The sequence below is a fragment of the Mobula birostris genome, chromosome 7, assembly GCF_030028105.1.
Source record: "Mobula birostris isolate sMobBir1 chromosome 7, sMobBir1.hap1, whole genome shotgun sequence".
NCBI classification, from domain to species: domain Eukaryota; kingdom Metazoa; phylum Chordata; class Chondrichthyes; order Myliobatiformes; family Myliobatidae; genus Mobula; species Mobula birostris.
In genome coordinates, this window is record NC_092376.1 from 150,321,366 (window position 1) to 150,346,514 (window position 25,149).

Sequence of the window (25,149 nt, forward strand, 5' to 3'; positions counted from 1 at the left end):
GAGGGAGAAAAAAAAACACGTACAGCAGTTGTGCAGAAGACTCTTATAACCACTTTTTTTGTTAAAAGGCAAAAAAATTATCTTCTTTTGGACTGTACAAAGTTCATTTGTCGACCAGAATGAACAGTTCCATCCCTTTGTACATTAAAACTGTAACCAAGGTCTTACAAATGCTATTTTCAGTTTGTTTTCTCCCTCTTTGGGGCAGAAATGTAATTAAGGTCTGGCTGAAACTTAAATCTGGAAAGCAAACAAATCTCTGGAGTGTCCACTGGAACATACTCTCCTGGAGGAAGTGTAAAGAAACATGACTGAAATATTAATAACATTTGAAATTAGACCAAGAGGAAAAGCTAGTTGGAATAAAAACAGATAATAGGAATTTCACACACAAGATGCTGGAGGAACTCAGCAGGTCAGGCAGCATCCATGGAAATGAATAAACAGTCAATATTTTGAGCTAGGGTCTAGGCCTGAAACATCGACTGTTTATTCACTTCCGCGGATATTGTCTGACCTGCTGAGCTCCTCCAGCATTTAGCGTGTGTTGCCCGCATTTCCAGCATCTGCAGAATCTCCTGTGCATGTAAGAAGTACTTTCATTTCTCTCTCCTAAGTGGTCAGGAGATGTTTGGAACACTGATTTTGGAAGACTGGGATTTTTTTTGACCAAGTTGGATGCCCAATGCATGGTAACAACCCCCTTGGTATAAACATAGAATTCTCCAACTTCCAGTAATTCCCTCCCCCTCCCTTCCTCTATCCCTATTTCACTCTGCCCCCTCCCCCATCTGCCTACCTCCTCCCTCTTGGTTCCGCCTCCTTCTACTACCCATTGTGTTTTCCCCTATTCTTTCTTCACCTTTCCTGCCTATCACCTCCCTACCTCCCTTCCCCCACCCCTTTAACTTTCCCCTTACTAGTTTTTCACCTGGAACCTACCAGCCCTCTCCTTCCCACCCTCCCTTCACCTTCTTTATAGGGCCTCTGCCCCTTCCCCCTTCAGTCCTGACGAAGGGTTCCAGCCCGAAATGTCGACCAATCTTTTCCACGGATGCTGCCCGACCTGCTGAGTTCCTCCAGCGTGTTGTGAGTGTTGCTTTGACCCCAGCATCTGCAGATTATTTTGTGTTCATGGTAACAACTGAATGCTGGACTGCAGTAGAGAATTCACAATGTGCAATTTTTTCCACTTTCAGAGGCTGGATATCAAATGAGCATTATGTATTATTAAGCCAATTTATACCTGATAAATGAGTACCTCACACACTTGGTGTAATGGATCTTAAGGTGAACATAAAAACTTCTTTGGAAAACTGGAATCAGAGAGTGGTGAGGTTATTTTGGGCTCCATAATGGTGTTTGTAAATTAAGGATGAAATTTATTTTAACTACTGAAAGTATTGAAAATACTCCACAGGTCAGGCAGCGCCTATGGAGAGAGAAAAACTTAATTTTGGTCAATGTATTTTTATTATAATTCTAATCACTGTAATATCTACAATTTTTAGAGACACCGCTATGTTGTAGTTCAGTTAAAACTTACAAGGTTCAGGGAAGAATGTTACATACAATTCATACGCTTTGACTGCAGTATGTGTTAGCTAAAATTCATCAAGAAGGGCAAGGACAACAGGTGCAAGGGAACACCATCACCAACAGGTTCCCCTCCAAGTCTCATGCAATTCTGACTTAGAAATATCTTACTGTTTCTTCATTATCAGAGGGTCTAAATACTGGAATTCCCTCCCTGACTGTACCTTTATCAGAAGGACCGTAGCAGTTCAAGAAAGTGGACTATCAGCACTTTCTCAAGGGAAAATAGGGATGAACTATAGATACTGGTCTTGCCAGAAATGCACAAATCCCATCAAAAATAATGTTAAAAAGCAAGATTTTCCTGGATTTATTTTTCTCTGTTGTCATTTAATTTTCAGTAGCCTTTCAGGATCTTGACCTACAGCTGACAATCTTATCATAAATTCCATAACTGAATTTCTGATGTCAATCCCTTTCTATAAGAGTGTTTTGGTGAACGGGGAATCAGAGAAGGCACACCAAATAGGACAAGCTATAGGTACTCTAAACTCAGAGGACATCAGCATAGAATTGCCAGACGTAATATGTCAAGTAGAAAAATGAGATGCTATATCTCAAACTTACTGAGGGCTATATTGGAAATGTGTATGAAGTAAAAGGAGGAAAGGTCAGACTGGAAGTAGGATGAAGAATTATAGTTATAAACAACTGGAGGCTCTGATCAAAAGGCATTAAACTAAAATATTAACTCTTTTTTACTGTTGCAGTCAGATCAGTTAAATATTTAATACAATTTAAACGTGTTTTAAGTTACAGAGAAGGAAGAAAGTTGAAGGGAACAAAGAAAATATCTGTGTTAAGATGGAGACCAAGAGATACTGAATGACATAATGGTGTAGGAGCTGACTGAGCGAGAGTGGCAAAGGCTTGTTAAATGCTGTGAACCTACCTGAAAGAATTTGTAAATATGTGACAAATGAGACAGGACAGAGAAAGGAGAACGTAAAAATAAAGATGAAGTATGAGATACAAGCTGAAGAAGCAGAATGTTGGATATCTGAAATAACAGTAAATGCTGGAAATATTTAACTGATCTAACTGCAACTGTAAAAAAAAACAGGGTTAATGTTTTAGATTGATGCCCTTTGATCACAGCTTCCAGCTTTTACAAGTAAGATTCCTCATTCTACTTCCATTCTAATCTCTCTGCCTTTACTTCATACACAATTCCAACAAAGCCTTTGATACGCTTGAGAGATAGCATCTCATCTTTTAACTTGGCATATCACAGTCCTCAGGATTTAACAATAAATTCAACAATTTCAGATAAACACCCTTTCCAGATTATAGAAGAGCTGGACAGTTCCAGTGAAAAGTCATCAAGTTGAATTGACAAATGTTTCTCTCTCTCTCCACAGAAGATCCTATTCTTGCTGAAAATCTCAAGCATTTGTTTTTTTTCCCCCCTCAGAAAGATGGTGAAAGTTGCATCATTTTCAAGTTAAGGAAATGAATAATTCAAAAAAAAAATACTGTTTACTGATTGGTTCATTTTATACATTAAATTTCAGAATCAGAATCAGGTTTAGTATCACTGGCATATGTCACGAAATATGTTGTTTTGCAGCAGAGGTATAATGCAATACATAATATTAAATATAAATTGCAATAATAGATATAATTATATTAATAAATAATGCACAAAAAGAACAAAAAAAGAGAAAAAATATATAGTGAGTTCGTGTACATGGGGACATCGTCCATTCAGAAATGTAATGGTGGGATAGAAAATAAAGACATTTGAGAATAAAGGCATCATAACTTATCCCAGGATATAAATACAGCTATAAAAGAGAATTCATGTGGACCATTCATTTCCATATTAAAATCAAAAATAACTGCAAATGTTGGAAATATGACCATAAGACATAGGAGCAAGAACTAGGCCATTTGGCACATCATCTGCTCCACCATTCAATCATGGCTGATTCTTTCTTTACCCACCTCCTCAACCCCACTGCCTGGCCTTCTCCCCGTAACCTTTGATGCTGTGGCCAATCAAGAACCTATCAATCTCTGCCTTAAATACATCCAGCATACTGGCCTCCACAGCTGCATGTGGTAACAAATTCCACAAATTTACCACCCACTGGCTCAAGAAATTTCACCGCGTCTCTATTTTAAATGGACACCCCTCTATACTGAGGCTGTGACCTATTGTCCTAGACTCCCCCGCCATGGGAAACATTCTTTCCACATCTACTCTGTTTAGGCCTTTCAATATTCAAAAGGATTCAATGAGCTCCCCCCTCATCCTTCTAAATTCCAGTGAGTACAGACTCATAATCATTCATTCCCAGAATCCTGCTTGTGAAACTCCTCTGAACCCTCTCCAATGCCAGCACATCTTTTCTAAGATGAGGGGCCCAAAACTATTCACAATACTCAAGGTGAGACCTCACCAGTGCCTTATAAAGCCTCAGCATCACATCTGCTCTTTTATTTCCGATTTCTAGAAATGAATGCTTCCTCATCACCAACTAACCTACAATTTAATCTTTAGGGTGTTCTGCACAAGGACTCCCAAGTCTCTTTGCATCTCAGATTTTTAGATTTTCTCCCCATTTCAAAAATAGTTCGCACATTTATTTCTTCTACCAAAGTGCAAGACCATACATTTTACAGCATTGTATTTCATTTCCCACTTTCTAGCCCATTCTCCTAATCTGTCTACATCCTTCTGCAGCCTTTTAGCTTCCACAACACTACCTGCCCCTCCACCAATCTTCATATCGTCTGCAAACTTGGCAACAAAGCCATCTATTGCATCATCTAAATCACTGATATACGGCATAAATAGAAGCAGTCCCAACACCGACCCTTGGAGAACACCACTAGTCACTGGCAGCCAACCAGAAAAGGATCCTTTTATTCCCACTCGCTGCCTCCTACCAATCAGCCAATGCTCTAACCATGCTTGTAACTTCCTGTAATACCACAGACTCTTAACCTGGTAAGCAGCCTCATGTGTGGCACCTTGTCAAAGGCCATCAGACTTTACTTTCTCCCTATCAAATTTCAAGCTGAACTCAGTCATATGGTGATCACTGCCTCTTAAGTGTTTCCTTACCTTCAGCTCCCTAATCGGCCCTAGTTCATTACATAACATCCAATCCAGTATAGCTGATCCCCTAGTAGGCTCAATGACAAACTGCCCTAAAAAGACATCTCACAGGCATTCAACAAATTCAGTCTTTTGGAATTCATTTCCATCCTGATTTTCCCAATCTACCTACATGTTAAAATCTCCCATGACTATCATAACATTGCTCTTTTGACATGGCTTTTCTATTTCCTGTTGCAATCTGTTGTCCTCAACCCAGCTACTGTTGGAAGGCCTATATATAACTGCCATCAGGGTCCTTTTACCCTTGCAGTTTCTTAACTCAACCCACAAGGATTCAACATCTTCTGATCCCATGTTACATCTTTCTAATGATCCAGAATAAAAAACAGAAAATGCTGGAGAAGCTCAGAGAGTCAGGTCAGATCTTTGGGAAGAAAAAAACCTCATCCAAATCCTGGGCACATTGCAGCCTTCTGAACTTCATATTGAATACTACAACTTAAGTTAACTTAATTTGTATCTGTATCTGTTCTCCATCTGTGATATTGGCCTGTTGTATCTGGTTTTGACTCTCTTTTTTTGCCTGTGGGAGTGGAGGACATTCTCAGTCTGATTTGTTGGGGCATGTCTTCTTCCTCTGCATTTCATAAACCTTACATTCTTTTGTCTATCTTCTTTGGTCTGTTATTTTTTCTCTTTTCTGCTCCTATTCACTCACTGGCCAGGGAACCTTGCTTACTGCATATCCCCTATTGTCAGTCAGTTTATCCTATCAGAGACATCCCCTTCTCCAACTACCCCTGCTGCTTAAGAAGCTTCTTTCGTTTACCTCCCAGTTTTGATAAAGTTTCTTTGATCTGAAACGTGAACTACCTTTCTTTTCCCACAGATGCAGCCTGATCTGCTAAGTATTTGCAGCATTCTGGTTTAAACTATGTCATTGTGTATGCTGCTAAATCAAAAACCACATCAGGTGCTCAAGGGTGACTCATTCTGGGAATTGCCAATTTGAATTTTTGGAGTGATGCAAAAGGATTTGGCAATGGTCCTCACATTTCACTCTAGGTTGTCAATTTTCAGCCATGTGAGGCTGAAAATGGCAGATTTAACAACTGCGTTTGGATAAAAACTTCAATGCTTCTTGCAATCAACAACCTGTCTTCTGGATTTTCTATACCCGCTGTACACACACAGTGCCTCGCCCAGTCTGCGTAGGAACTATGCATGTTTATTGCAGTGAGTCATCTCTGCGGCACTTGCTCACCAGGTATTATTAGTACCATGACAATATTGCATAATGAAATGCTCCAAACCTACAGAGATTACAATGACATTTTAAAGTGCATCTCAGATGGCAAGTCATGCTCAGTTTTGGTTCCCAGCTTTCAGATTGAATATCCATGAATGGGAGGCTGTTCTTTGAGAGCAACAAGAATAATCCCTAATATAAAAGAAGAACATAATTCAAAACTTTGTACTCCTGGGAGAAATCATTCACAGGAAGCTTTACAGAAAAAATATCAGACTCTTTTCCTGTGATTTTGTTTATTGGTAATTCACGTCAGAGACCAATCAGCTAGAAGTGAAATTGGCCTGAAATTAAGTACTTTAGACAGGCAAAGCAAGTGTTCTTTTCTCACCCATGGCTTGTTCTTACTTATATCTCAGATTGAAACCTGCAGAAACTCTTCTAAAGAGGTGGTGATTAATAGTTCACCTTTTATGTGTTCAATAAGATGACAATATATTTCTATGAGGCAATTGCAGACATTAGAATTCCACACAAGTAACAAGCATTCTCAGGACTTGTTTAAGATGATTAACCGCAGAGCAATTCTACATTAATCACTCCTCCAGCTCCTCCTTATTTAACTCTTCCTCCTTTAACTTCCAAAGAGCACCAGACACTTTAATCACCCTTTCTTGCTCCGAATGCCTATCTGACTGCTGAAGGGAATGTTGCTTTTCAGTGGGAACTGCCTGGGTGAGGTTCTTAGGAAATGCTGAAGAGGATGGCTTTTCACTAGGCCATGAAGTGTGGCAATGACGCAACTGAAGGTGCATAGAGTAGAAAAGGGTCGAAATTTTCATTTAAAAGCAAAATGTGTGGGCTTGAGGAATAGTCATAGTCATAGTCATAGTCATACTTTATTGATCCCTAGGGAAATTGATTTCTGTTGCAGTTGCCCCAACCAAGAATAGGGTATAAATATAGCAATATAAAACCATAAATAATTAAATAGTAATATGTAAATTATGCCAGGAAATAAGTCCAGGACCAGTCTATTGGCTCAGGTTGTCTGACCCTCCAAGGGAGGAGTTGTAAAGTTTGAAGGCCACGGGCAGGAATAACTTCCTATGACGCTCTGTGTTGCATCTCGGTGGAATGAGTCTCTGGCTGAATGTACTCCTGTGCCCAACCAGTACATTATGTAGTGGATGGGAGACATTGTCCAAGATGGCATGCAACTTGGACAGCGTCCTCTTTTCAGACACCACCGTGAGAGAGTCCAGTTCCATCCCCACAACATCACTGGCCTTACGAATGAGTTTGTTGATTCTGTTGGTGTCTGCTACCCTCAGCCTGCTGCCCCAGCACACAACAGCAAACATGATAGCACTGGCCACCACAGACTCGTAGAACATTCTCAGCATCGTCCGGCAGATGTTAAAGGACCTCAGTCTCCTCAGGAAATAGAGGCGGCTCTGACCCTTCTTGTAGACAGCCTCAGTGTTCTTTGACCAGTCCAGTTTATTGTCAATTCGTATCCCCAGGTATTTGTAATCCTCCACCATGTCCACACTGACCCCCTGGATGGAAACAGGGGTCACCGGTACCTTAGCTCTCCTCAGGTCCACCACCAGCTCTTTAGTCTTTTCACATTAAGCTGCAGATAATTCTGCTCACACCATGTGACGAAGTTTCCCACCGTAGCCCCGTACTCAGCCTCATCTCCCTTGCTGATGCATCCAACCATGGCAGAGTCATCCTAAACATCTGAAGATGGCAAGACTCTGTACAGTAGTTGAAGTCCGAGGTGTAAATGGTGAAGAGAAAGGGAGAAAAGACAGTCCCCTTTGGAGCCCCAGTGCTGCTGATCACTCTGTCAGACACACAGGGTTGCAAGCACACGTACTGTGGTCTGCCAGTCAGGTAATCAAGAATCCATGACACCAGGAAAGCATCCACCTGCATCACTGTCAGCTTCTCCCCCAGCAGAGCAGGGCGGATGGTGTTGAACGCACTAGAGAAGTCAAAAAACCTGACCCTCACAGTGCTTGCTGGCTTGTCCAGGTGGGCGTAGACACGGTTCAGCAGGTAGACGATGGCATCCTCAACTCCTAGTCGGGGCTGGTAGGCGAACTGGAGGGGATCTAAGTGTAACCTAACCATAGGCCGGAGCAGCTCCAGAACCGCTCCAGGTTCTTCATGATGTGGGAGGTCAATGCCACTGGTCTGTAGTCATTGAGGCCGCTGGGGCGCGGCGTCTTCGGCACAGGGACGAGGCAGAACATCTTCTACAGCACAGGAACCTTCTGGAGGCTCAGGCTCAGGTTGAAGACATGGCAAAGTACTCCACATAGCTGAGGGGCACAGGCTTTGAGCACCTTGGTACTGACACCATCCGGTCCTGCGGCCTTTCTTGCGTTGAGACGTTTCAGCTGTCTTCTCACCTGTTCAGCTGTGAAGCCCACTGTGGTGGTTTTGTGTGGGGAAGGGGTATAGTCAGGAGAGCAGGGTGGGGGACTGTGAGGAGGGGAGAGTGGAATATGTGTTGGTTGGGGGTCGACGACAGATGAATCATGTGGGAGATGGGCAGGGGCCACAATGTGAAATCTGTTAAAGAACAGGTTAAGTTCGTTGGCCCTGTCTACACTGCCTTCAGCTCCTCTGTTGCTAGTTTGCCGGAACCCAGTGATGGTCCTCATCCCACTCCAGACCTCTCTCATGTTGTTCTGCTGGAGTTTCCACTCTAATACTATCATGAAACTTAGGAAAGCTCCATTCGATAAGATTAGGTCAGATTGGGAAAAGGAATTGGGCTTTATTATTTCAGCGGATGACTGGGCACATATTTTACAACTAGTCAATACTTCCTCTATCTGTTCCAAACATTCCCTAATTCAGTTTAAAGTTGTTCATAGAGCACATATGTCTAAAGATAAATTAGCTCATTTTTATTCTCATATTAACCCTCTTTGTGACAGATGTCATGGGGAGATAGCCTCCTTAACTCATATGTTTTGGTCCTGTCCTACTTTGGAAACCTTTTGGAAAGACATTTTTAATATTATCTCAAAGGTATTGAATATAGATATTTCTCCCCATCCTATTACCGCTATCTTTGGATTACCTAAAATTTCCAGTAATCTTTCCCTTCAGCCCGTAGAATGATTGCATTTCTTACTTTAATGGTGAAAAGATGTATTTTACAACATTGGAAGGAGATTAATGCCCCAACTACATTCTTTTGGTTTTCTCAGATGATACTATGTTTAAATTTGGAGAAAATTAGAAGTAATCTTTATGATACTTCAGTTAAATTTGAACAGACCTGGAGACCTTTCATTCAACATTTTCATTTAATGTAATTTTTTTTCTCTTTGCCCATATTTACATTCCCTTCTTGCTTTTTTAACTGTTTTTAATGGAGGTCGGGTTTGAGGACGTGATTGTTTTAAGTTGTTTAACTCTACTTGTTACCTAGTTAGCCCATTGCTTTGCTTTGTTTTTTAGATTAGTTGCACGGTGGGTTTTTTGGGGGGGTTTTTTCTTCTCTTTACTGATATGTATGGAAAATTAGTATACTATTATATTACCTTGTTATCTTATATCTAAACTGCACTGTTTGTACTAACTTTTTTTGTGTATTAATATCTCTTGCAAATTTATATTGCAACAGTGTCTACATGGTTTACTTTTTGTGTACTAATTTAATAAAAAGATTTAAAAAGAAAGAAAGGAGTTTCCACTCAAGCTTCCTCCTATACCTGTCTTTAGCCTCCCTGATCCTGGCTTTCAGGTCCCTCTGTACTGCCCTCAGCTCCTCCCCATTTCCATGTCTAAACGCCCTCCTTAATGTCCTTTGTTACCCATGGCTTGTTACTTGAATAACAAAGGACAGTTCTTGTTGGAACATTGCAGGCCACACAGAAGTTGATGTAACCAGTGATGCACTCTGTGAGCTCATCAGTATCCTCTCCATGTGGCTCACAGAGTGCCTGCCAGTCTGTCACCTCAAAACAACCCTGGAGTGCCTCCAGAGCTTGTCTGGGGCCCTGAACCTGTGGGTCGGCTGGGGTGATATACTGCGTCCGGTGCTCCCGATGTGGCCTTTTATATATTGATGAGACCCGACGCAGCTTGGGAGATCGTTTTGCTGAACACCTACGCTCTGTCCGCCAGAGAAAGCAGGATCTCCCAGTGGCCACACATTTTAATTCCACATCCCATTCCCATTTTGACATGTCTATCCACGGCCTCCTCTACTGTAAAGATGAAGCCACACTCAGGCTGGAGGAACAACACCTTATATTCCATCTGGGTAGCCTCCAACCTGATGGCATGAACATTGACTTCTCTAACTTCCGCTAATGTCCCACCTCCCCCTCGTACCCCATCCGTTATTTATTTATATACACACATTCTTTCTCTCTCTCTCCTTTTTCTCCCCCTGTCCCTCTGACTTTACCCCTTGCCCATCCTCTGGGTTTTTTCCCCCATCCCCCTTTTCCTTCTCCCTGGGCCTCCTCTCCCATGACCCTCTCATATCCCTTTCGCCAATCACCTGTCCAACTCTTGGCTCCATCCCTCCCCCTCCTGTCTTTTCCTATCATTTTGGATCTCCCCCTCCCCCTCCCACTTTCAAATCTCTTACTAGCTCTTCCTTCAGTTAGTCCTGACGAAGGGTCTCGGCCCGAAACGTTCACTCTTCCTAGAGATGCTGCCTGGCCTGCTGCATTCACCAGCAACTTTTATGTGTGTTGCCTGGAGTGCCTCATAAGCCTCCTCCGTCCATTTCCTCGCTGTCCTCGAGATTGCAGGTTTACTCTTCACCAGAGGCACGTAGCAGATTACCTGCAGATTAAACTGAATTACCTGCCAATCATTTATGTTTCGTGCTGACAGACATCAGCATTCTTATTTTGCTGTTAATGTTAGCAACTGATAAAAATCAGCAGAATTTAAACTGCCTGCCCAGTATTCTGGAAGATTAGTCCAAATACTCTGCCTATGCAAGAATCTTGTCCTAATGATCATTGACAGGTACAGGATGGAAAGTAAAATAAATAAAAATGGTTGGTTTATAATTATATTCATTTCAAGGAGTAGTACTAAACAGCAAATCTCAGCTATTCATCAGGGGGCCACAGAAATGAATATTAATACATATTTTTGTTCTAATTGAATCCATCATGGACATAGTTCAGAAAGACTAGGGTCAGCAGCTAGGTTCCATGTAAAGATTAATGAATGTGCAACTTGTAATTTGCACAGCCAATATTAATATTTTAGAAACTTCTCAGGAGCTATGGTTAAGGCTTAATTTGATGTAATTCTGTGGTGTTCATTATCCATTTACTGTCTAATAAATGTGTTTACTTGCCTTTAGCTCAAATCTATTGAGATGTCATCCTGAGGAAAGCATGTGGGGGAATATTTAGATAACCATTAAATTAAAATTGATGACTAATAATTTTTGATTTGGCTTGTGCACTCACTGGAAATTACAAAATATTTCTAGAGGTGAAGTTACATTCTAGGATATGAAGAAGATATGCTTCAACGTATGCTTTGAGGTGCCCAGTCAACAGGGTTAAGGATATTCCACTGCCTTCACTTCACCTAGTAGATGCAATTAACCGTGAGAAAAATCATTTTAAAAATATTATTTCTTCAATAGAGAAGCATATCTTATAACAAAACACTGCATTTGAATTGTGCACATGCCTGAAAAGATATATTAAAGAGGCAATAGCCAGGGTTGGTAGAAGAAGGAAGAATTTTGTAAGTTTTAAACTCTACCTAATACAGGCCTAATCAATTTATCTTCATGCAACAAAACCACTATTCCTACCAAATCAGTCTTGTGAGGTTTTGCAGTATTTCCTTAGTTGCAAGCATATTCCTTCTCAAGTGAGGAGACCAAAATCGCACACAGCACTACTGATTTGGTCTCACCAGCCATATAGAACTACAATAAGACTTTCTTATTTAGTACTCAAAACCAAGTCATAAAAGCTAACACATCATTAGCCCTCTTAAAGAACTTGCTGTATACTCCTGTTTGGCAGTTACTCTGGCTAATGGAAACATGTAAATAAGTTAAAGGTGGCAACCATAACAGAAATGGTGAAAATGTGGTTATTATGTGGCTGCAGGAGTTCAGGGACCTATCTTGCATCATTTGTGTTGGGGGGGGGGGGGGTGGTAGGCTGGTAGAACGGAAGCCTAAGAATTCCCAATAAGAAACAGTAGACCAGTCCCTTTGTTGTTCCATATAGAGACTAGAAAAAAATACGTTTAAGTTTACTTCCTTGGGCTTCTGATCTATGATCCACCTTACGAGAGATTTTGTCTACTGAGGAAAGAGCTGAAATCATCCCCTTTTTTGTAAGATAGCAGTCCTCTCAGGCATCCGTTGGAAATTGCATTCTGCACCTTAATTACTGCATTGGATACTATCTGCATATTTAAAGTAGGACCCTGCTTCCTTCCTGTCTATTTCGTTTTATATTCAAGAGCAAAGATAAGTGTGGCAACATCGATAATAGGAGATTGGGCTAGTGGGAAAATACGTTTGATTTCTCATTCACACTCAGTAGCAACAGATAAACTTGGGTCGTGATTTCTGAATCCAGGAATATTATGCACTATGTGCTCCGCTTTTGACGATAGAAAATGGTCACATGGTCTGTGACTGAAAGAAGAGGGTTTTCATTACATAAAGAACTGCAGAGTTGAATTCTAAACTGCAATTACTCAGCACCTCAGCCATGCATTGTTAGTTGATCTGTAAACAAATGTCAACTGGCTCAAATAAAAACTTCATAATGGTAACTAAATTCTTTAGCACATTGAGAGCTAATTGCAGGCATCAGTAGCTAACAGCTGATATTTCTTATTTTAAACAGAAGTTTCTATATGCCAACCATTTTAATGAACGCTAAGAGCTTAAAGATATTAACATTTAGATTTATAAATAGCGTGTGTCTAATGTTAACTACACAATGCATTGTGTCTTCTTAATACTGTATATATGCAATAATCTTGCATAAGTCATGGATGGGTTAGTTTAGAAAGGAAAGAGATTTACTTGAACTACTGCATTTTTAATTATTAGAAATATACAGAAAATTGCAATTGGTAATTACCGATGTATTTGGATAAGAGTAGTTTGCCTTCAGGTGAAAAATGAAATAAACTACAGATGCTGGAAATCTGAAACAGAGACAGAAATAAAGTAGTCAACCGGCTAGGCTGTATATATGGAAAGAAAAACAGAAATAACCTTTCAGGTCATTGACCCTTGTATGCAAATTTATTATGGAATGATATGTAGGAGAATGTTTACTGCCTTTTCTGTTGTTGTTATGCCTTCAGCTGGAGCAGCAGGAAGCTGAAATGATAATTGGCTCAAGGAGTTCATTGTTTCACCATTTAAAATCACAGGAATAGGAAGACTGTCCCAAATCCAAATATATGTTGTTAAGGTAATTAACTACTGTCATCTACCCTGTGGTGTAGGTAAATGCAAAGGAATCAAGGAGGCCAGGCAGCATCTCTAGGAAGAGGTACAGTCGACGTTTCAGGCCAAGGCCCTTCGTCAGGACTAACTGAAGGGTCTTGGCCCGAAACGTCGACTGTACCTCTTCCTAGAGATGCTGCCTGGCCTGCTGCGTTCACCAGCAACTTTGATGTGTGTTGCTTGAATTTCCAGCATCTGCAGAATTCCTCGTGTTTGCGGAATCAAGGAGGTGTTGATTGACATATAGGAAAGAATTTACACAGTGGTAGTACAGGGGAATAGAGAGAGGTAAAAGGGACAGATGCTGTTTGAGTTCAGCATGGATCCAGTGGAACTGAAATTGGTTTATTACTGTCACATGTACCGAGATACAGTGAAAAGCTTGTTTTGCCTTCTGTTCGTACAGATCAAACCATTACACAGTGTGTTGAGGAAGTACAGTACGAGGTAAAGCAATAACAGAATGCAGAAAAAAGTGTAACAGCTCCAGAGGAAGTGCATTGCAGGAAAACAGTGAGGTGCAAGATCATGAGATAGGTTGTGAGGTCAGTTGTTGTTTTGCTGTTTGTTGTGTTCTGCCAACGGGCATGCTAAGGTGGCACTAGAACGCGTGGCAACACATGCAGGCTGCCTCCAGCGCTCTCTCGGGTGTGTTGTTCGTTAGTACAAACAATGCATTTTTCTCTATGTTTTGATGTACATGTGATAAATCAACTTAAATCTTGAAGAGTCCATGTTATTGTACTAAGGAACCATTCAACAGTGGGGTAGAAGCTTTCCTGAAGCTTGCTAGTATGTACTTTCAGGCTTTTTAAAAATCTTCTGCTTGATGGGAGAATGGAGAAGAGAAAATGTCCGGGCTGGGTGGGGTCTTTGATTGTGCTGGCTGCTTTACTGAGGCAGCGAGAAGTACAGACAGAATCTGTAGGCCAAATGGTTTCCTAAATCGTAATAACTAAGTTAGTATTGAATGAGGAGAAGGCTCTGGAGCCCATTGACCCGACCGCTATGGGGTGACAAGATTTGTAACTGAACACATGAACACCTGGTCCCTCAACACCAGCTCCATAGCAAAGAAAGCCCAGCAGTGTCTCTACTTTCTGCAAAGGCTGAGGGAAGTCCATCTCCCAGCACCCATCCTCACCACATTCTACAGAGGATGTATTGAGAGCATCCTGAGCAGCTGCATCACTGCCCGGCTCAGAAATTGCACCATCTTGGATCACAAGACCCTGCAGCGGATAGTAAGGTCGGCTGAGAAGATCATCGGGGTCTCTCTTCCCGCCATTAGAGACATTTACGCCACACACTGCATCCGTAAAGCAAACAACATTATGAAGGACCCCACGCATCCTTCGTATGAACTCTTCTCCCTCCTGCCATCTGGCAAAAGGCACCGAAGTATTCGGGCTCTCGTGACCAGACTATGTAACAGTTTCTTCCCCCAAGCCATCAGACTCCTCAATACCCAGAGCCTGGACTGACACCAACCTACTGCCCTCTACTGTGCATATTGGCTTGTTTATTATTTATTGTAATGCCTGCACTGTTTTGTGCACTTTATGCAGTCCCAGGTAGGTCTGTAGTCTAGTGTAGTTTTGTGTTGTTTTTTACGTAGTTCAGTGTAGTTTTTGTATTGTTCATGTAGTCCTGAAAAACGTTGTCTCATTTTTACTGTGTACTGTACCAGCAGTCATGGTCGAAATGACAATAAAAAGTGACTTGACTTGACTTGAAGTGTCGTAGGGAAGGAGAATCAGAAACATACCATTCTATCTCTACTGCCTGCTCCACCTTTCAATATCATGTCTGATCTTATTCCCTCAGCATCACTTTCCTGCACTAGCACCACACCGTGTTTCTTTTAATATCTACAAATCTATTGATCTCTGTCCTGAATAACTCAGTAACTGAGTTTCCACTACCACCTTGGGCAGACAATTCCAAGGATTCCTACTCCCTGAGAATTACGCCATGTAAGATTTTGAAGTCAGTTTCAGGCCATTTCCTGTAATTGATCCAAAAGGTGCATTTAATGTCTGAGAAATGTATACAATATACATCCTGGAATATATAAATCTCATTTACATCAACATCAGGAAAGCCTTTTACTTCTTTTGAGGCACCTGCTGAGCATGAACAGCTTCGTTGGGAACTACTGCTGATACTTGCCTTCACAGAAACAGATTGGAGCTTTGGTTGTGATAGGGGAGAGGACAGAACTACCCTTACAATTCATGTTTCAACATGTGATACTACCGCTGTCTTTAATGATAGCTGGCATTCCTCTCCTTTTTTGGGATACACATCCAAGGCCCCAGTGCACTGGTGACAGTAGCCATTTGGTTCTCTGGATTTCACGTCACCACCTTGGAAACAACCGCAGGCAGTCCAGGACTAACTCCTGTTATGTTATCAGCATCTGTTCCTTGGAAACAATTTTCATCTAAAGCAACGCACATAAAATGCTGGAGGTACTCAGCAGGTCAGTCAGCATAAATGGAAAAGACTAAACAGTCGATGTTTCAGGCTGAGACGCTTTATCTCCATCCTGATAAAGGGTCTCGGCCTGAAATTTTGACTGTTTACTCTTTTTCATAGATGCTGACTGACCTGCTGAGTTCTTCCAGCATTTTATACGTGTTGCTTTGGATTTCCAGCCCGTGCAGACTTTCTCGTGTTCGTAATTTTCATTTCATCCACACCCAGTCTTTTATGTGTCACATCTATTGCCCAGTTTCTGTGATCCTAGCTGCTCTGTAGGTAAGAATACCATTATCCTCGGCAAGTTTCCTTTGGCAGAAAGTTGGTTACGATGAACAATCTCAGATTTTATTGTAATCAGTTTGAATTTGCATCAATCTTGTAATTGTTCATATCATAATCCATCCAAAAAAGAGTGCACTTTCTTTGAGATGGTTATTGTCACCTTCAATAAAAACTGTTCGAAAAGCAGCTTCTGTGAAATAACTACTACATTGGTAACTAAATGGCATGGATTGGGGGAGATTGCAGGAATACAAGGAATAATGCAGGACACTTTAATATCACAACACAAATGCAAACTCAGCCGTATGACTTTACATTTAATGGAACAACAAAAATTGCTATGTAAACCAATGTTCTAATTCCAGGAAAATGCAAGCTGCTGAAAAAAGAGTTGAGAATCCCTTTGTTGGTGATTTCTGACCAGGATCAAACTAGGAACACTTTCCACCAGGTAAAATGATGCTAATTATACTTGACACTTATGTTGAATTAATGTTCATACAATTAATTTTTGCTTCTGCTTGCCAAGCAGCAGTCTTGGCCAACTAACTTGGAAACCTGATCTCGGAGCTTTTCCCAGCATTTTCTGCATGTGTTTTGTGTTTCCACATCTACACTGTTTTATTTTCAATTTGATCTCCACACCTTCACAATGTCCCCATAAAACACTGCTCTCAAATATCTGCAATAGCGGTTTGGTCACAACTTTTCGATTTTCCTACCAAACCCAAACCCCTATTGCAGATACTTGGAGCAATAGTGTTTTATGGGAACATTGTTGGTTGGTTTTCTATTTTTACTTCAGATTTCCAGAATCTAGCTTTTTGGGTCTTGACTGAAAAATAACATCTGGGAACTTGGCTAATAGGTGGCCAATCCAAATCAGCTGTTAATGAAAACTTAATATGCGGGGGTCTCCTGTGACAAATCCCATTTTCCCAGATTCTCTCTGTACCATTGACTTCACAGGGCAATGGCTTCAGAATGTGAATGGACTTCCATTTAATTAGATTTTCTATCTGATAGATTCATTGTCACAATTAGGTGATGATGATCATTTAGTTGTTTAGATTCTCACTATTCTTGCTTCTATCCCAGTTTTGTGGGTTCTGAGGTAGCTGATGGTGCAGATGTGGGAATTGCACATGATTCCAAAGTTGGGTTGTGAGGTTGGTAATAGAGTGAGAGAGTAGGTAGATTGTGGGTACTACATTTCTTCTGTAGCTTGTGCAGGGGTTTTTTTGTGCTCTTGATGCATGGCCTTGAGGTTCTCAACACAATCCTGAATGTTCCTTCTCTACTTTAAGCAGTCGTGGACCAGAGTTTCCCAGGTGTCAGTGGGGATATTGCACTACCTCAAGAAAGCTTTGAACATATCCTTCAATCATTTGCTCTGTCCACCTGACAATCTGGTCCCATAGCAGAGCTCATAATGCAGTGTCTACTGATGGCCATTGTGTGGTCTATGCAAATAGCATGGCCTGTCCCAGAATCACCAACTTTAAAGGAACCAGGTCTTCATTACTGAGGACATTGAGAGGACAATTTTGGATCTGGTGATATTGATCCAGACGTTCTTCTAAAGTCAAGAATGTGGAATAAACCTGGGCGATTATGGCTGTTCTATTAACTGTTACAAGAACAGAGAAAGGACAAAATTAAAAGAAAAGAAAAAGAAATTTTGGTCATCTCATACTCAGACTAGAGGTAACATTATTCTGGTGATAACAATGAACTTATAACTTAGCCAGATTTAAATGGTGAGACAACTGCTGCAAAAGGAATGAGAAGCTTCTAGAAAATACTGAATCGGCTATACTACAATTACTAAAAAATTTACTGAACGTATATAAGTGATTATATAAAAATTACAAGCGAGCGTAGGAAAGTTAAACTACTTTGAAAAATACTAGAAAAATAACAATTCTACACACTAATCCAACAACAATGACATAGATTTGATTATCCTTCCTTTGAACTTGGAGGATTTTGTGGAGGTAACAATGATAGAACATTTTTTTGCGACTTGAGATGTCTGTTATAGGTAGTCCAGGTCTTAGAGTTGTATAGGAGGACAGGGATCACTGCTCTCCAATAGCTCATGAGTTTTGTCTGAGGTCTGGATTTTGGAAACCTCACTTGCTCAATTGACCAAAGGTTGTGCTGACACAATGTCTGCCTTCTCTGAGAAGTGGTTCAACTCTTCCTAAATCTTGGCATGAAAGAGGGCAAGATGATGCAGCAGATCTTTAGAGGAGCTCAGACTTGCAGATGTTGAGGGTTTTCAGTATTAACAGGGCTCCTGTTAAAAGTTGGCATAATGTTCAGAATAATCTCACTCACATCACATCCAGAATTCAATCTTTATACCAATGCTGCAATGAGCCCTGGAACTAACTGGGTCTGGCAAAATCCAAAGTGGGCAGGCTGGTGAGCGAGTGTTGCTTGATGGTGCTGATAGCACTGTCAGCATCACTTTGCTGATGATTGAGAGTAGACTGATTAGTAATCAACTGAATTGAATTTATCCTACTTTGTGTGAGCCAAATGTAGCTGGGCAAATTTCCATATTGTCAGAAGGATGCCAGTGTTGTATCTGCACTAGAACAGCTTGTCTGCTGGTATTACAGCCAAGATGTTGCTGCTCCCATAACTGAGTTGTAGCCCATGATGCCCTTGGTATCATGCGAAATGAATCTAATTGGCTAATGAGTAGCTTCCATGATGGAGGGGCCCTCAGAATGATCCATGATGGATCATGTATTTGGCAGGTCTGCTGAATAGATTTCTGGATATTTCAGCCTTGTCTTTCGCACTCATTTACTGGATTTCAACACTGATGAAAACGGGGATTTTCTTGGAGTCTCCTCCTCCTTAGCTGTCTAATTGTCCTCCCCCTTTAACGACTAGATATGTGCAGAGCTTTGGGTTGTAGAATCACTTGTTGCATGCTGTTTCAGCTGCCTGACGAGTATGCCACCATCTGCTGAAGCTTCACATCGTTGGCACCTTGTTTTCTGCATGCTTGGCTTTGCTCCTAACATGCCTTTCCATGGTGTTTATTTCACCGGGGTAGCCTCCCGTTTCCTCCACACCCCCCTCCCACCCCAGCTTCTCTGTTACAGTTGAGTGAGAGACATACCATGCCAGGAAGTTACAGATTGTAATGACATACACTTTTGCTGCTGTTGCTCCACGGCGCCTCGTGAATGACTAGCTTTGAGCTGCCAGATCTGTTGTGAGTCTTTCTCACTTTGCTCAATGGTATACATGACAATATGGAGATTGTTCTCAGGGTGAAAACGGGACTTTGTCTCCTCAAGGACTGAGGGGTGGTCAGTTTTACCAATAGACAAATGTGTGTGCCACAGGTACATTAGTGAGGGTGAGGACAAACGTATTTATCCTTCGTGTTGGTTCACTCACTGTCTGCTGCAGACCCAATCCGGTGACTATATTCTACAGGATTCAGTCAGCGATGGTGCTACCAAGTGTTCCTTTCATGTGCAGGATCACTGATACATCCAACTGACAGACGTTGCTTACCCATCAGACTTTACGTGGTCTGGAGTCAATGTTGAGGATTTACAGAGTTACTGCTTACCGGCATGGTAGCGTAGTCATTAAATGAGCACAATGCTCTACAGTACAGGTGACCTGGTTTCAATTCCTCCTACTGTCTGTAAGAAGTTTGCACATTCTCCCCCAGATCGCATGGGTTTCCTTTGGGTACTCCGGTTTCTTCCCACAGTCCAAAGACCTACAGATTGGTGGGTTAATTGGTCATTGTAAATTGTCCTGTGATTGGGCTAGCATTAAATTGGGGGATTGCTGGCCAGCATGGCTTGAAGGGCCAGAAGGGCCTACACTGGGCTGTATCTCAATAAAACTTTTAGACCTCTATAAAGACAACCATATCAGCCTGTTGCATGATCTGTCTTTGGACTATCCCTCCCAATTAGACACCAGATGTTTGTGAGGAGAACTTTGCAAAGTTGCATGAACATCTTTGTTGTGTTTGAATTCAGCACATCAATTAATGCAGGGTGGTCTGTTTAGTTTTATTCCCTTTGATGTAGAGGTTATAATGGCTTACTTAGTAATTTAAGAGACATTATCATACAGCTTTCTTCCTTAATGATATTCTTTATTGTTATTAGTGAAACTGATGGGTGTCTACAACAGTCTGGTATCCCTTTACTAATGGCTAGTTTTGGTGTCCAATTCTAGATTATTAACCTATTTCAAAGACCGTGGCGGCTGTAGTGGAATTTTAACTTAGATCTGTGGATCATGAGTCCAATTCAACTGCTGTGTCATAACTAGTATAATTTGAAATATGGTGGTCAGATAATTAGTGCTTAACAAATGTCAGTCAGTGGGAGTTGTAAATGTAAGAAACAGAACATTTATCCAGAACTACTGAAGGAGGAAAAAATTGCAGGAATTCTGCAAATATGAACACAAAAGCTAGAAATACTGATGATATATGAATACTGGTCCATGTTACATTGACATTGAACCCAAAAGGATGCAATATGCTCAATGAGAAGGTGTTGTACATTGAGTTTAGAGTTTCACAGTGTGAACTGTAAACAGGCCCATTGTGAGGAAAATGACAAAGTCTTCAGATAAATGACTTTTCCTTTGTTTCAGGTAGGTTTTAACTTGGTATCCATTGGGCGATAACAAATGAAGAGCCTATTTTACATCTTTCCATGTAAAGTAAAATATAAAACAAATTGCCACTTGCCTTTGACTAGTTTATGCTCAGGCAATGTGGCCTTTAGTTGGTTTTAAAATAGACTCCGCCATATCAAGCAACACACATCAAAGTTGCTGGTGAACGCAGCAGGCCAGGCAGCATCTCTAGGAAGAGGTACAGTCGACGTTTCAGGCCGAGACCCTTTGTCAGGACTAACTGAAGGAAGAGTTAGTAAGAGATTTGGAAGTGGGAAGGGGAGGGGGATATCCAAAATGATAGGAGAAGACAGGAGGGGGAGGGATGGAGCCAAGAGCTGGACAGGTGATTGGCAAAAGGGATATGAGAGGATCATGGGACAGGAGGCCCAGGGAGAAAGACAAGGCGGGGGGGAACCCAGAGGATGGGCAAGGGGTATAGTCAGAGGGACAGAGCGAGAAAAAGGAGAGTGAGAGAAAGTAAAGAGATCCAGAGCAGGCAGAAGACCAGAGCGGGGTGTCCATGAAGAAGAGGAGGGTTGAAGACGGGAGAAGGGGTCATTGGTGGGGGTGGAAGAGTCCTTGCCGAAGAAGAAGGCTCGGAGACGGAGACGGCGGAAGAAAAGTTCCGCATCATGGCGAACGCAGAACTCGCTGAGGTGTGGGCGAAGGGGGACAAAGGTGAGGCCCTTACTGAGGACAGAGCGTTCTGCCTCAGACAGTTGAAGGTCGGAGAGGATGGTAAAGACCCAGCACGGATGAGAGCTGGGATCAGAGGGGGGAGCGGGGAGCCTAGGGGTGTCAGTGGAGAGGGGAGGGTTGGGGTGAGAGGAAGATGGAGCCTCTGAGTACCCAGGAGCTGATGATGCTTGAATTTCCAGCACCTGCAGAATTCCTGTTGTTTCCGCCATATCAAACACACTTCGGTACTTTTACCCTGTTATAGTGGCTTGAGGGCCTTGTTCAATTGTTCCTTTACATATCACACAACTGAGTCAGGATGAAGCAGATTTGAAAAATCCACCAATTGCTCATAAGACTCATGAAAATTAATATATGTCTGCTGTTGCTAATATATCATGAAAAAGAGGTGATCTACGTTTCTAATGTTAGTGTTTTGAGAATAAACTTATTATATAGGCATCTGTTAGTCTCATGAGATCATGGATTTGCACCTTGGAAGGTCTCCAGGGTGTAGGCCTGGGCAAGATTGTATGGAAGACCAGCAGTTGCCCATGCTGCAAGTCTCCCCTCTCCACGCTACCGATGTTGTCCAAGGGAAGGGCACTAGGGCCGATACAGCTTGGCACCGGTGTCATCGCAGAGCAATGTGTGGTTTAGTGCCTTGCTCAAGGACACAACACACTGCCTCAGCTGAGGCTCGAACTTGCGACCTTCAGATCACCAGACCGACGCCTTAACCACTTGGCCATGCGCCAACACGAGAATAAACTACGAATAGACTATTGAATAGTTTTGGCTTTAGTTTTATTATATTAAAGAACTTTCATTTTTCTCATTGTTCCTAAGTCTTACTGAAATATATTTCCTGGATGACATTGGGAGCTCTTTATTCTTTCAAAACAGAATGTGACATATTGACTTGTTTATACAACATTTTCAGGCAGAGAGCAAATGTTAACATTATTATTCTTGGTTTGACTTTTAGGCCACGGGAGATTCACAGAAAGCCAGAAACTCTGCATGCAGAATGCATTGCCCAGGATGAAAGATTTCCATGTAATAAAGCCTGTCATTGCTGATGGGAGAGTGTGCCACATTTATTTTAGCTAAATTAAAACAAAGCCATTTTTTGAAAATTCTTTCTTTTCAGCACCTTCTTGATGTGTAATTCAGGATAGATCGCAGGGGGAGATAAATCTAGGGGCCTTGTACTCTTAACATAGTTCCAATTAGAATTTTTAAAATTGAAATATGCACTTGCTCCAAACTACCATTCCATGAGGAATAATGCTAATTGCCAAAGTGGTGGGAGAATGATAAAATATATTTGTAAGTTTTACAATAATCTGAGCAACTGACTGTTATTTTTAAGGAGTTACTTATACTTTCTTCTTGCCTTGTAAGACCTTGAACCTTTAAGTGTATTTTGTCTAATAGGAAGTTGTGCTGTACGTGGTCAGGATGTGCTTAAGCTAGCTTCGATTACTCACAGTTTTTGATGATAGAAGTAATTCTGACCTCAGGCTTTGTATGCTGGGCAAGGCAAACCTGCGTTCCTCTAAGGGCAATGGTTGAGGATTGAGCAGTGAGGTCATTGGGAGTGACTGGGGGTGGGGGGGTGGGAGTGTACCTCGGGATTTATAGTAAGAAGTGCCCCACCCATACATACACTGAATCCAAATGTTTACTGTTAATTACAAACTCCCAAGAAACAATAAAGTCATTGTTTATTCATATATGTGCGCAGGTGATGAGGAGAAACTCTTGCCAAATTACTTGCTTTCCTCCACTGGTGATTAATCCTCAAAATTTGGTGAAGCATTAGCACAATTGAGAACTAACCTGAAATTTGGCTGTGACTCAGCAGAGCCTACAGCAGTTCTTTTCAGTAAGAGTCAGAGGTAATCCTATATAGTTTTTCTACTGACGATGGAACATTCTTTAGAGTATGAGTTTGTTACTCATGGGTGTTACACATCTGCATAAGCAGCTAAGAATGTCATATATAGTGTCACAGGGCCAATTACATAGTTGTCGCCCATACTGTGGTTGACTTGAATCCATGACTTCCACCATCGTCCATACAGTGTTATTCCAGAGTAAGTTCATCAGTGTTTCCTCGTTAATTGTACCAAAGCAAGCCGTGGTTTTAATCGAAAGTACTGATGGATGAAAGCCGCAAGTTGAGCACAGCTCTGAAGACTGCTTATCAAAACATAATTTTACAAAAATAAATGAAAAATCAGGAAAAAGGCAAATTCATTTTTTCTTATTTTATCCAAAGTGAGACAATGTTGAATGCATTGCCACATTAGCATGACTTCACCAAGATAAAAGAGATGTAGAATTTCCTGTTGCTTTCCTGGCAATGCATCATGGTTGAAGGAGCATTGCACTGGGAAGTTCAAGCTCAGTAGTAAAACTGCAGTAAACCAATGACCAGGAGCATGTTGAATTTGAGAGACAGCCGGCATCCTTACCAGGACTAATCAGTTTTACCATTCCCTTTAACTTTATTGTCACAAGGCTTTTCAATCACATACTTAGAACCATAGTGTTGGATACATTATGAATACTTTTTCAAGAACATAGGGCATCTTTCCATACATTCTGCTGGAAAACAAACACTCAGCTCAGTGTAGACTGAAGAGAAAATGTGGTTGTTTATTCAGCATTGTCCATATTGTTGGGCTGGCTATAAATTGAGCAGTAATATTGGGAAGTTATATTATGTGGTTTGTTACATAATTCTGATAAAGTGTCATTGACGTGACACACTAGAGCTAATCTTGGTTTCTGGAGATAGCAGTTGAAACTATTATCTTAAACCCATGTCAATTTCAGTGGGTCTCACACTTCAATATGCATATTGTCAACACAGAAGTCTGAACTTCCTAGTTGTCTTTGAAGAGATGGTGGCAATCTGACTTTTTGAACAGCATAGACCCTCTGCTAAAGATACTTCCCAAAGCAGTTGGGTCGGGTGGATGACCGAATCATAATTTATGACTGACGGGGAAGTTTGCACCATGATAGGACGCAAGGAACTCAGTAGGACAGGCACCATCTATGGAAAGGCAGTCAGCGTTTTGGACCAAGGCCCTGCACCGGGACCGTTTATCATTTTCTATAGATGCTGCCTGGCCTGCTGAGTTCCTCCAGTATCTTGTGTGTGTTGCTTTGATTTCCAGCATCTGCAGATTTTCCCTTGACCATGGTAGGAAATGTGATTGTATCTGAATCTAGCATTGCTCAAATTTTGCCTGGGCATTTTGTTGGACTAGAACTATTAGATCAGTCTGCTCATTTTTATTTTCATGGAATAGTAATTGGTGCAAATTTTGTGTGAAGTAGGAACAATTTATTGGAAAACTTGGTAATTACTCTATAGTATTTAAACACTGTAACATCAGGATGTGAGACCCAAAGGTAAGGAAAGAGAAAATTTGGTTCTTTGGCAATTCCTGTCGTACTTCTTTTTCTGACACTTTAACGAAAAGTACAAATATAGATTTTAAGAGATAACCATTTAACTGGTGCTCCAGCAACTGGGCCTAAATTTCCTGGTGTAATAAAATGTGACATAACATTTCAACCAAT

At 41.3% G+C, this 25,149-nt stretch overlaps 1 pseudogene; it reads left to right on the plus strand.

Annotated features, from left to right (window-relative positions):
• Positions 1-22,594, plus strand: part of LOC140200856 (cyclin-dependent kinase-like 3) — a 70,956-nt pseudogene extending 48,362 nt beyond the window's left edge.
• Positions 22,595-25,149: the final 2,555 nt, after the last annotated feature.